The sequence below is a fragment of the Phaseolus vulgaris genome, chromosome 11 (assembly GCF_051622355.1).
Source record: "Phaseolus vulgaris cultivar YP4 chromosome 11, ASM5162235v1, whole genome shotgun sequence".
In the NCBI taxonomy this organism is placed as follows: domain Eukaryota; kingdom Viridiplantae; phylum Streptophyta; class Magnoliopsida; order Fabales; family Fabaceae; genus Phaseolus; species Phaseolus vulgaris.
The window spans coordinates 52,056,449-52,071,266 of NC_143508.1; the positions used below are offsets into that span (position 1 = coordinate 52,056,449).

The window sequence follows — 14,818 nt, forward strand, 5'->3', positions numbered from 1 at the left end:
TTAGTACTTGATTAATATGCTATTGATTTCACTAATTGTATGTCTCTCTACCTTTCTTTTCTTAATTATACCCGGTTAATTGTCCAATCTGAAAAAGAGTAATTAAAAGACTTGGTTCTATGTTTTAGCCAAGATCACGATTTTAGCTGCGCCATCTAAATCATCTCCTCTACATCCACAACTCCTTGTTTAAACAAAATGGAATTTCTCTGGTCCCAAATACCTCTTATAACCGCTGTCCAAATACCTTTCTAAATCAAGATTTGTTTTCCACTGGCCTGAGTACAAAGCAAACTCTCAAAATGAGATTTAATCTCATTATTTTGTACTAACATGATTCCCAGCCACTTTTGGCAAAGGGACCATACATGCTGTGTAAACACACATTCAATGAATAGATGCTGTGATGACTCCTCCTTATTCCGCATCCAATTAGTTAATAATAATCTTGATTGCTGATTGGATTAGCAACTATAATCATTCATGATTGTACTGCATCATCAATACTCATAATTAGCAATGAAAGATCAAGCTTTTGTGGTTACAGAAACAGTGACAAATCACCCCATTTTCATTTATTTTCATTTATCAGTGTTAACAAAAAAAGAAATAATGTTGTATATAATTATGATGGATTTATTTATAATTAAATGATATAAAAAAAATATTAAAGGGTTAGTGTATCATTATTTTATTAAATTTATTGAAATAGTTTATAATTTTGAGGCTCTTAATCTTCACAGTTTTCTTCTTGTCTCTAAGGTTAAGAACTATTTAAGCATGAGGTACCTATTTCTCTCTTCTTGTCTTTTACGTATTTCCAGCAGGAGTACAGGAACAAGTATGAGTAAGATGGAACACTGTTTTTATTTATAGCATAGATGCATCATGCATCACAGTGCACGACCATACATGACCACCTTTCACATGCATACACAATATTACTTGGAGATTGCCCTAGGCATGGCCAAGAAGCCTTTAAGTGCATCAGAATCAGAGTTGAAGCACCAACCATAATCCATATAGTGATTGGGATAACGAGCACAGAAGTTTCCACTTCCTTTCTTCATGCATTCTTCATGAAACTGACATAAGTTGGGATGTTCATCTATCATCTTTGCCGCAGCTGAAAGTCCAGTTGGATGAATGCAGGAACCAACAAATAGTCCTTAAGGAACACAGCGACAATCACTTGATCCACATGGTGGCATCTCAAACGGTGAACAAAAACCTGAACAAACTACAGCTTCTATCTTCTTCATCGAAAACATCACTGAAAATGAACTTCAAAGTCAGAACAAACTAAATATGCATAATAATTTTGTGTAGATCTGAAATATATAAACATAAACGATGAAGAATGGGAAGTTACATACTGGAAGTGGCAAGCAAGAAGAGAGCCAAAGGAGCAACCCTAACATAACCCATTCTTTGATTTCGCAGATGTGTTATTCTGAGTTTTGTGGTGTGTTGGAGTCTCTTCTTGTAACTATTTATAGGCATTAGTCCACTGTTAGTTTTTGCTCAGCTATGTCACTAAAAGAAAATAATAAAGGTAAAATTATTTATCTTACTGTCTTCTTGCTGCAATAAGAATTATTTTCGACAGCAATTATTTCAAGCAATCATGGAAAATTTATTGGTACAATTTTGTTTCTTTCTACATAAATGAATAAATTTTTTAAAAAAAAACACTATAAAAATGGGTAACTAATGGAAAGAAGTCGCGATTTAGCACCACTTGTAATTTTTTCAATTTTCCATTTATTTTTTGTTTCTCCATTTTTTTTTAATTTTTTAATTTTAGTGAAATAACATCAACTATTTTTTTTATTTTTATGTTAGTTATTTTTAAAATTGTGTATTTAATTATTTGTAATTTAATATAATTTATTATTATAATTTAAATAAATATTTAGTTACTTTAATTAATTAACTTTTTAAATAATTTACAGGCATTACTCCTCGGTATTACTGATGAGAGATGAACACTTAAATTAGGGATCTTTTATTTCATTGTTCTTGGGAGAATAAAAAACTTATTCTTAAAATATTTATATAAGAATTAAAATACTCCTAAAATATTTCATTTTATTTGATTTATTTTTTAATGATAACATACACATACATGCATAAGAAGTTGACTGAAAGTAATATATCGAAGTATTTGATTTTGAATATTTTATATTAATTTTAAAGTGAATAAGGAGTTGAAAGTGTTTGTGATTGAGAATTGAAAGTGTTTCAAAGATAATATAAATGAGTATTAATTTTAAGGTGAATAAGGTGTTGAAAGTGTTTCAAAGATAATATAAATGAGTTGAATTGTTTTTGAATATTTTGTTGAATTACTAAAATGAAATGTTTGATGAGTAGTGGTTGTTTGATTTTAGATGATGAATGATTTAGAGGAACATAGTTATGTATTTAAGTGAATTCTGATATATATTTGGATTGTTTAAAAAGTTAAAAATATGATGTGATTGAATGGTGAGAGTATTAATGTGTTAAATGATGTATGTAATGAGGTGAAAGTGTGATCAAGACATAGTATTTTTAGGAAAGGAAATACCGTGTTGAGATTTTGTTAGGGTGTATTGATTTGTCAGGCCCGTAATGAGACATCCTGACTCTACTAATATAATCGATTTACATAGATGAAGTTATTCAGTTGGTGAGAGTCGATGGAGGTTCATATGACTTTGTCTGTGGTTTGAAATATAATCTGGTATTTCATGTCATATGAACTTACCCTATCATATGAGATGATGAGATGATGAACTATTGAGATGTTTATGCGCATGACTATGTGGATTCACAGCTAGTAGTATGACAGGTGCAGGTCTCAGGATTTTAATTTCAATACATGAGTCTTCCGGAAGTGGAGTCAAGTGTCTGAGTATGTGAGTCAGTAGAAATCAGACATTGTAAAAATGTTTGAATACTGGTGATTTATGTTGATATTTAATCTTTTATATTTGAAATTTTAAAAATAGCTAGTTTACCTTGTGCTTTCTTTTGTGTTTGTTTTCTTTAATCAATATGTGATGATTGGGAACAGATGATGTTGCAGGTAATAGAGCTCATCAGTGAGCAATCAGAAGAGGATGAGATGTTTTATTTTGGATGTTTTTTTTTTAAAAAAACTTTTGTGTATATATATTAAAATTCTTAAGAAGAGGGAAATATTTTGAGATACAAAATGAGAAAGTATTATATGTTTATATGTTAATTAGATATTGCATATATAATATATTATCAAATATGGATAAAAATAGAGATGTTATCCCAAACTTTATTCACACTTTCTTCTCAAATTCACACACTTTCACTCTATCACACTCTCACATTTTCATTTCACAATCCAAATAAAACATAAAAAAAATTAATAATATAAATGTAAAAATTATAAATTTTTTATTATTCAAATGAAAACAATATAAAGAAATTTAATTAACTTAAATTTATATTAAAAAATTATTTTATTTTATGTTGTATTTATTTTTAATATAAAGATAAAATTATATTTTTAACATTTAAATTTTTTTTACACATATCAGACTCATAAATTTGAATAAAATTTCCTTATTAATTTACTTTATATACATTAATCCATACAAAGTTAACTTTTTTTTCATATTTACCTCCGAAATTCACTCTTTCTATTAGTCATTCATCTCATCTGTAATCAAACACATCATAAAGCAACTCTTGTGCTATACAGTTGGCCTTCTGATTCATTGATTCGTAATGATTCAAAGCTTCTTCAGTCTTTTCAGTTCTTCCTTTTTCATGCAAGTTGTTTCACAGCAATTATTTCCAAAAAACATTAGAAAGATTGTAACTAGTGTGAATAAAAGTCGTGATTAAGCACCCCTTCTATTTGTTTTCCTTTTTCAATTTATTTTTGGTTTTTCCATTATTATGAAGTGGGCTTTAAGTCTAACTCAACCCACTTATATACAATAAAAGGCTTTAATCTCTAGTCGATGTGGGATCTCCAACACCCCCTCACGTCGAGATTGTCAACTCGTGCGTGAGACTATATATTATGGGTGGTCCGATAACAGCCTGATACCATATTACAAAGTGGACTTTAAGCCTAACTCAACCCCATAAAACTAGCTCATAGGGTTGAGGTTTGCACCCACTTATATACAATGAAAGACTCTAATCTCTAGTCGATGTGGGATAATACCATATTACGAAGTGGACTTTAAGCCTAACTCAACCCCATAAAATCGGCTCATAGAGTTGAGGTTTGCACCCACTTATATACAATGAAAGGCTCTAATCTCTAGTCGATGTGGGATCTCCAACATCCATTTCCATTATTTTTTTTTCAATTTTTTTCTTTTAATTTTACTTATATAAAATAAATTACATTTAATTTTTTATGTTATTTACTAGTTGTGGGAAATTGTGATGTTTACTATATCTCACTCGAACACTTCAATTATTATATTAGCTCTAGTTTGAATGTATAGAAGTTATATTATTATTTGTATTATTATTCTAGCAAAAGTACAATGTGTGCTTAATTTTTAGCACTTAAAAAATAACTCAGTGTTTAATGTGTTACATTCCTTTTTCTCAAGATTTTTTATTTATTTATATTTATCTTTAAAGCAATATCTCCATAAGACTTAGTCAAATAATTATGATAATAATTAATGTTCTAAATAAATAAAAAATAAGGATTACTTTATCATATATTATATTTTTTAAATATTTTAATGAGTTCTAAAATTTATATAAGTTTTTAAGTGCTGATAAAAAAATATAAGTTTAACGTTTCACATAACATTTCATTCAATTCATTCTCAAATCACCACTTTTTTCACATAATTACGGTTAGTCTGATAAAATTTTAGAACAGAGAAAATGACAAGACTATAAAAAATATTAGCAGTGCAGGCCATGATTAGACCAAGCAGTGAAAGTAGATTCTCCTATTTAGGGTAAATCAATTACACACATGAGCTAGTCACTGAAATACATTGGGTAGAATAAAAGATTTTTGAAGAGATTATCCCATTTAGGAGAAAATAATTAAAATTAAAAAAAATTAAAATTGGTTTATCTATAAGTTTAAATTAGTTTATTTTGAAGTAATAAATAGTAGATTATGTAAGTAATAACTTATGAATATTTCATACATTACTTTCCTTATTTGGATTCAATAATTGAAAATGTGTTTGTTGGTTCATGTTTTTTATATATACAATGTAATAACTTTGCAGAACAGAATAATCTTGTGTAGACGATTCTGCTGACTGTATACCCATCAAATCCAAGAGCATAAAAAGTTATGTAGGTATATCGTGTGCGGAAGCGTGATAATTTCAACCAAAGATTATGAGAAATTAAAGTAACAAGTAAAGTGAGAATGATACCAGAATTTTTAGGTGGAAAACCCCTTTAAATAGAGGTAAAAAACTACCGACGACAGAGCCAAAACTTTCACTATAATGATATTGGGAGTACAATGAATTCCTCTCAGACTAATAGATAAATAGCCCTAAAAACAAATCCTCTCTATATGGGTTAAACACTTACACCCAAGAACAGAAAATAGAGAGTATATGAAAAGAGAGAGGAAGCAAGTGTGTGTTGCTTGTTTGTAGTGTGTTACATTGCTTTGCTTGAAGGAAGCCACTATATATAGTGGTTCTAGGAGACAACAATAATAAATACAATTAATGGTAATTAACCTCCCATTGATTGCAATTGATTGCGCAATTAATCTCCCATTGATTGCAATTGATTGCTGCAATTAATCTCCCATTGATTGCAATTGATTGCTGCAATTAATCTCCCATTGATTGCAATTGATTGTGATTGCGACAATTAATCTCCCATTGATTGCAATTGATTGTGGCAATTAACCTCCCATTTATGCCAAGATAACGGTAAAGGTGAGTCATAAACCCACAAATCTCCACCTTGACTTGCCTTTGATTGGAACACTCTCTCACCATGAAGTCTTGATTAAGTATGGATAATACCAGCTAAGTTCAGGCAATGATCGAACTTAGCCGATGGAAGTGGCTTGGTCAACATGTCTGCAGGATTTTCGGTCGTATGAATTTTTTCAACAATTATATCTCCTGTATCAACAATGTCTCGGATAAAATGGTGTTTAATTTCAATGTGCTTGGTCCTTGAGTGATACTTACTATTCCTGGTTAAGTGGACAACACTCTGACTATCACAAAATATAACAAGAACATCTTGTTGAAGACCAAGTTCACTTACCAAGCCTCGAAGCCATATATCCTCTTTCATACCTTCTACAGCAGCAATATATTCTGCTTCAGTGGTGGACAAAACCGCAATGGCTTGAAGTGAAGAATACCAGCTGATAGCAGACCCACATAGGGTAAAGATGTAAGCTGAAAGTGACCTTCTCCGATCTAAATCACCACCATAGTCAGCATCAACATAGCCAACTGCTCCTCCGGGATCGGATCTTTGTTGATCAAATACCAAACCAAGATCCGGAGAACCTTTCAGATAACGAAGTATCCATTTAATGGCTTCCCAGTGTGCCTTGCCTGGATTATGCATGAACCTGCTAACAATGCTAACAGCATAAGCTAAATCAGGTCTAGTACATACCATAGCATACATGAGACTTCCAATTGCATTTGAATACGGGACATGTGACATGCGTCTTTTGTCCTCGTCTGATTTTGGACACTGATCTGAAGAAAACTTGAAGTGGGCGGCAATTGGAGTATTAACAGCTTTGCAGTCTCGCATTCCAAATTTGTCAAGCATCTTAAGAACATACTTCTTTTGTGATAAAAAAAAGTTTTCCAGCTTAACGATCTCTGTTGATCTCCATTCCCAAAATTTTCTTGGCAGGACCTAAGTCCTTCATATCAAATTCACTACTAAGTTGGGCCTTTAACTTGTTAACTAAAGATTTATCTCTTGCAGCAATCAACATGTCATCAACATATAACAACAAGTATATAAATGACCCATCAGATGTCTTTTGAAAATAAACACAGTTATCATAGCTACTTCTGGAGTATCCATGTCCAACCATGAAAGAATCAAACCTCTTATACCATTGTCTTGGTGATTGCTTCAAGCCGTAAAGAGATTTTTTCAAACGACATACATGGTCCTCCTTTCCAGGTACAACGAAGCCCTCAGGCTGTTGGATGTAAATCTCTTCCTCAAGATTACCATGAAGAAAAGCAGTTTTCACAATTAACTGTTCCAACTCCAAATCATACAAGGCAACTAAAGCAAGTAATATACGTATTGAAGTATGACGAACAACAGGAGAAAAAACTTCATTAAAGTCAATACCTTTCTCTTGATCAAAACCTCTTACAAAAAATCTTGCTTTATTCCTTGTACTCTCAACACCAGGGATCCCTTCTTTTCTCTTAAAGATCCACTTGCAACTAATGACTCGTTTTCCTTCTGGTAACTTCACCAATTCCCATGTTTCGTTTTTGAGAAGACTCTCAACTTCTTCTTGCATAGTAGCAATCCACTTTGTTGAGTCGTCACCAGAGATAGCTTGAGAGTAATTCTTGGGTTCACCTTCTTCACCCATCTCTTGTGCAATAGTTAAAGCATAAGCGATGTTGGCAGATTCTGCAATTAATCTTTGAGTCGGTTTTCTTGGTCTCTGTTGTGGAAGTTCTTGAGCCATAGACCACGGCTGTGGTAATCCTCGTCGTTTAGGTGGACCTTGCTCACGTGGACTCAAATGTTCATTTGTACCATCAATAGCAGTGACTTGATCATCTTGAGTACTGGAGGAATTGGGAACATCTTCCTCATGAGCGGGTGTTTTAATCTCAAACTCCACCTTCTCTCGAGCATCTTCCTGGTCACCTGTATCAATTGAGGAAATGACAGTATCTTTTGCAGAAGAGAGCATAACGTTTTCATTAAAGGTCACATTTCGACTATGAATTATTTTATGAGATTCTGGGTCATATAAACGATAGCCTTTAACCCCTGAGCCATAACCCAAGAAAATGCACTTCTTAGCACGAGGTTCTAATTTTCCCTCGTTTACATGAGAATAAGCAGGGCAACCAAATATTTTAAGATTAGAATAATCAACAAGGTTACCTGACCAAACTTCTTCTGGAATGTTGCAATCAATTGATCTGTTAGGAGAGCGGTTTATCAGATAACATGTCGTTGAAGCCGCTTCAGCCCAAAAAGATTTGCTCAAACCAGAATGGGAGAACATGCAACGAACTCTCTCCAGGATAGTTCTATTCATTCTTTATGCAATCCCGCTCTGTTGTGGAATACTTGGGATGGTGAAGGGTCTGGAAATGCCTTCCTTCTTGCAGAAATCATTGAATTCATTCGAACAGAACTCAAGGCCATTGTCTGTCCTTAACCTCTTTATCTTCTTGCCAGTCTGATTCTCAATCAATAATTTCCACTCTTTAAAAGTGGAAAATGCTTCATTCTTATGTTTAAGGAAATACACCCACAGTTTTCGTGAGAAGTCATCAATAATTGTCATCATATAACGACATTTACCTTTGGAGGGAACTTTTGACGGACCCCAAAGATCCGAGTGAATGTAATCCAAGGTACCTTTGGTTCTGTGTATGGCTTTAGAAAAACTAACCTTTTTCTGCTTACCAAAAATGCAATGTTCACAGAAATCAACCTTTCCAGTACAGTGGTTACCAAGGTGACCCTTCTTCTTGAGGATTAGAATTCCCTTCTCACTCATGTGGCCTAATCTCATATGCCACAACTTGGTGTTATCTTTGTTGGGTGAGGCAACAGCCGCAGAACCTGTAACAGTTGAACCCTGCAGCACATGCAAACTATCACATCGAATTGCCTTTAGTAACACAAGAGCTCCTTTAGACACTTTTAAAACTCCACCTTCAGCTGAGTATCTACACCCATGAGATTCAAGGGTGCCTAAGGAAATGAGATTCCGTTTCAACTCAGGGACATATCTGACACCTGTTAAAGTTCTAACAATTCCATCATGTGTCTTGATTTTGATTGTTCCTTCACCAACAACTTTGCATTGAGCATCGTTTCCCATCAAAACAAGACCATTATAAACTGGTTCATATGTGGCAAACCAATCTCTATTGTGAGACATGTGATAAGTACAACCAGAATCAAGAATCCATTCATTTTTAGACCTTTGTTCAGTGTTGGAAGCTCCAAAACAATCCCCATCAGATTCAGTTTCAACAATACTAGCTTCGCCAAATTTTTCTGGTTGTTTACCATTTCCCTTATCTTCTCTATCTTGCTTATTTTTCAATTTATAACAGTCAGAGATCTCGTGTCCCTTTTTCTTGCAATAACGACAATATTTGGAGTTCTTGCCTCTAGATTTTGACCTAGATTTATACTTATTGTTCTTACCTTTCTCTTGGTTTCTCCCTCTAACTACTAATCCTTCACCAGAACTTTCAGAATGAATTTGAGTATCAAATTTTTCTTTGGCTAGTAAATTAGTCTTGACATCATCAAAGCTTAAGGTAAGATAATTACCGTATAACATAATTTCTTTGAATTGTCGATGCGAGGGTGGTAGAGAAACAATAAGTAGAACAGCTTTATCCTCATCATCAATTTTAACATCCAAATTTTCCAAATCAATTATGATGGAATTAAATTCATCAAGGTGAGATTGGATGGGAGTACCTTCAGACATTCGGAGTGTAAAGAGTCGCTCCTTTAACCGGAGTTTGTTTGCAAGACTTTTGGTCATGTATAAAGACTCCAATTTACTCCATATGCCTGCTGTACTTTTCTCGTTGATGACCTCACGCAACACCTCACGGGACAAGCATAACTGGATTGCAGACAATGCCTTTTCATCCATCTCATCCCACTGCTCCTCCGTCATAGTGGTTGGTCTCATCATTTTACCTGCCAGAACTTTCTTTAAACCATTCTGGGTGAGAACAGCTAGCATCTGGACTCGCCAGATAGCAAAGCTGATTTTATCATCAAATTTCTCAATATCCAATTTTGACATTATTGAACAATAGATCCTAGTTGAATTATCGAAAAGCTCTGATGCCAATTTGTAGGGATATCGTGTGCGGAAGCGTGATAATTTCAACCAAAGATTATGAGAAATTAAAGTAACAAGTAAAGTGAGAATGATACCAGAATTTTTAGGTGGAAAACCCCTTTAAATAGAGGTAAAAAACCACCGGCGAGAGAGCCAAAACTTTCACTATAATGATATTGGGAGTACAATGAATTCCTCTCAGACTAATAGATAAATAGCCCTAAAGACAAATCCTCTCTATATGGGTTAAACACTTACACCCAAGAACAGAAATAGAGAGTATATGAAAAGAGAGAGGAAGCAAGTGTGTGTTGCTTGTTTGTAGTGTGTTACATTGCTTGAAGGAAGCCACTATATATAGTGGTTCTAGGAGACAACAATAATAAATACAATTAATGGTAATTAACCTCCCATTGATTGCAATTGATTGCGCAATTAATCTCCCATTGATTGCAATTGATTGCTGCAATTAATCTCCCATTGATTGCAATTGATTGTGATTGCGACAATTAATCTCCCATTGATTGCAATTGATTGTGGCAATTAACCTCCCATTTATGCCAAGATAACGGTAAAGGTGAGTCATAAACCCACAAGTTCATTCTCAGCAATTGCATTGCTTCTCATCAACTTGGTTAGTTGTTTCTATTTGAGTGTTGTTTTAAATATTAGCTTATAAATATTTGAAAACTTGCATGTATAAGATTTTGATATCAAATGAGTAGATCTTGAATGAGTTTCATGTACCTAAGAACATTCTGATATCAAATGAGTAGATATTGAATTATATTAAGTTAATTAGACTACTTTATTCGTATTTTTATAGTTATATGATTCCATTATCCACTCCACTGTTTTGTCGAATACCGAATGATATTTTGGTATATCACTCATTCGATTCAAACATGAACCTCACTAAAAAAAATAATTCGGGATTTGGACACAATGTAACTAATCACAATAATCACTTCCTAAATAAGCTCCTAAATAGGATTAAAAGAGTATTAGGTTTTTATGTGTATGAGATAATCCTCAAGGTCATAAGTAAACTATAAATAGACGAGGATCCAAAGGAAAAAAAGGTAATGTTTCTCTGATTATAATACTCATAATCTAGATATATTCACCGTTGACTTGAGCATCGGAGTGTCTTTACAAGTACATACCACCGAGAGACTGGAGTCTCGATAGAGAAAATCTAATCTTGTTGAACTGTGTAAGAACATTTTTGACGCACACCGTTGGGTTAGAAGAAAAATCTATTGAGAAACCACATGGTAGATACTATAAGCATGATAGGAAGCGAAAGACAGGTGGTAGAGGAAGATCACCGGATAGACTTGGTGACAGTAGTGTTAGAGTTGAAAAGGGAGTTGGAAAGATTGAAAAGGAAGAACACTAGGGAGTAGGAAAGCCTGAAAAGGAAAAACACTGAGGAGATGGATGCTTGTTCAAGTGTGATTTCATCTGAACCTTCAAGTATCATTCAAACTCCACTACCTTTTTTTTTTGGAAGATCCATCTACGTTAAGAGTCCATCTTTCCTGTTTTTCGTTGATTTGAGGTAGCTTGACAATGAAATAGGTCAATAGTTTTTCCTTGATTAGTTCTCGACCTTCATAGGTGAACTCAAACTCTTATAATTCCAATGATAAAGTTGTCTTTCTACCAGTGAGTTCGGGCTTTTGCAGAACTTGTTTGATGGGGTAGTGGATGTGAATGGTAATGTTAAAGCTCTTGATATAATGTCTGAGTCTTCGAGTCGAAAAAACTAAGGCAAGGATGAGCTTATCAATGACTTAATATCTTTCTTCAGTCGATTATAGAGTTTTGCTAGTGAAATATACATATAGATGTTTCTTGCCTTCTTTATAGACCAAAACTAAACGTATTGCCAAGTAGGATACTGCCAAAGAGAGAATAAGAGTAGAATGTGGAAGAAGGCTCACCAAAGTTTGCAAAGAAGCAATATCTCGCTTAAGTTTGAATCTCTTCAGATTGTTGGTTCCACTCGAATTTTGTTACAAAACTTTAATAACGGGAATAATGGTTTTGACTTCTCGACGAGCTTGGGAGTAAACTTGAAAAGGGAAACAAGCTTTCCGTTTGGCTGTTGGAGTTCCTTGAGATTACTTTGACTCCTTGTGCTCAAAATGGCTTCACATTTATCGGGATTGACCTCATATCCTATTTGTGCAATCATGAAAACAAGAAATTTTCTGCCTCCAACCAAAAATGCAATTTTCAAGGTTAAGGCGCATGTTATGTGTTCAAATTTGGTTGCACACCTTCTCTATAAAGAGTGGGTGCTTCTATATGGATGTTGACTTGATCACCATGTCATCTACATAAAATTTCATGGTGGAACCTATGAGATACATAAAAATTTTATCCATTAAACGCTGGCAAGTGGCACTAACCTTTTTTTAGGCCAAATGGAATGACCTTGTAATAAAAGTTGTCGCCTTCAGTCATAAACGTTGTTCTGTCCTTGTTATAAGGATACATTCTAATATGGTTGTATTTAGAATAAGCGTTGTCAAAACATAGGAGCTCATGTTACGACCTATTATTAATCAGTCGATCAATACTTGGTAAAGGATATGTGACTTTTGGGCAGACTTTGTCTAAATATGCATCGTCTATACATATCTTCCACTTACCATTGAACTTCTTTACCATCACCACATTCAACAACCATGTGGTGGTAAACAATCTCTCTAATGAAGTCGACCTTCAATAGTTTCCCGGCCTCTTGATCAACTGATTGACGTCTTTCTTCATTAATTTACATTTTCTTTGAGCCATTGGATTTTCTTGAGGTAAAATAGAAAGCTTGTGGCACATGAAATCTAGATCAATGTCAGGCATGTCAGATGGGCTTCACGCGAACAAATCAACATTGTTGAGGTGTACTTGTTCTATCTCATTCCGTAGTACTCGGCGAATAGTTTTCCCAACTCGAGTGATTTGAATGGGGAGAGAACCGAGTTATACATTGATCATCAGTTCATCAAGGTTGGGTTTATTTTCTTCAAATTCGGCCTTGGGATCCAGGTCAACTTCCTCAATTTGTTCTTCATGTTCATCCTTGATAGGATGTATTTCCTCTATGTTGAGATCTGGTCGAGGAACATCGTGTTGGTGAGGGACCTTAATGATAAACTTCATTTGTGTTGTACTACTTGAAGTTGAGGCCTTCATCAAATAAGGTGTTAGTCATGAACTATGTGCGTAACATTCCCAAGGTGTCTTTGTTTTTTTTTACAGTCATAATTGTCATTTTCTACTAGAAACTTCATGGTCATGTGTAGTGTCGATATGACAATGTCAAGTTGATTGATAGTTTGGCGTCCAATCAGCACATCATAAGAAGTATTGGTCTTAACCAATATATACCTCACAGTTAAAGTACGATATGCTCCACTAGTACCAAGAGTAGTAAGAAGGTCTACATACCCCCTACACTACAAGAAAAATGCGAATTATATACGGATTATTACACACGGATTTTTTCCGTATGTAATTACATACGAATTATATCCGTATGTAATTTTGGCACCATGAAACGGGAATTAAATTTAACCACTACCCCCAAACAATTTCTTTAGTATCATTATGATTTTTATTATACTTATTATTATTAATAATATTAACAATATTAACAATATGAATATAATATTAATAATATGAATATAATATTAATAATATGAATATAATATTAATAATATGAATATAATATTAGTAATATGAATATAATTTATATTATTATTATTATTATTATTAATATGTATAAATTATATTAATAATAATAAGTATAATAAAAATGATAATATGACTAAAGAACTTGCCTGGTCTAGTGGTTAATACTTTCTTGATCATTGAAAGGACTTGATCATAGAATGAGGAAGGACAACTATTTAGCTGCCCTAATCAATGAGGACTTTACAAACTTGCTAGTTGATTATGGTAGTTGTAACAAACATTGGATCATGGACGAGGTTGTTTACACAAAAATCTTCATTGGAGAAGGTGATAAGAGACAACAAATGAGGTGTTAAGGAGTTTATTGAAGTGATACTCCTAAGCTTCCTTTTTTGTCTTGCATTTGAACTTCCTCCACTTGCGAAGCCTCCAACAATGGTGAGAACAGTTCCTCGTACGTGATCGAGATTTTGAGGTTGTTCTTGCTCTTATGTAGGTTGTAGTGTAGGAGCGAGAGGAGGAGATATTGTTTCAGATGGGGTGATGTTTCTCTTCCCCTTCCTTGATTACCTCCTCAGAAGCCTCAACCTCTTCCTCACCATCTCCTGCATCCTCATCCTCTGCGAGATTTATTGTTTTGCACAAAACAATTTAAAGCACGTGACTAAAGAAATCGGGTCACATACTTTGTAACATTCTTCGGATTTTGGTGATAGTTGTATCTATTGGTTGGATCAACATAAGTACGTGAAGGAGCGGGGTGAAGAAGTCAGACAAGCTCTAATGTAAAGGTCTCACGGAGAAAGAGACTATGCTAGCATTTAAGGGTGTATAAGTTTCAAATCTACCAACACATTTCTTTTTGAAATTTTATGGATTGGGAGGTAAATCTTTGTAAGTTGATAATATTGAAATTTTATGGATTGGGAGGTAAATTTTATGACATGTATATATAAATGTTTTAGTAATTAATAATAATATTGATTTTTACATCTATACTGAGATAGTTATAATCAGGTCCGAGGTGATTACCATTCAATAAATATCAGCAAAATATAAGGATAA

At 33.7% G+C, this 14,818-nt stretch overlaps 1 pseudogene across 1 annotated transcript; it reads right to left on the reverse strand.

Annotated features, from left to right (window-relative positions):
• Nucleotides 1-848: 848 nt before the first annotated feature.
• LOC137830203 (albumin-1-like) lies at nucleotides 849-1,483 on the reverse strand (annotated as a pseudogene). The gene is made up of 2 exons (XR_016517445.1): nucleotides 1,377-1,483; nucleotides 849-1,273 (listed from the first exon to the last, which is right to left on the reverse strand). The product of XR_016517445.1 is annotated as an albumin-1-like (transcript).
• Between the last annotated feature and the right edge of the window lie 13,335 nt (nucleotides 1,484-14,818).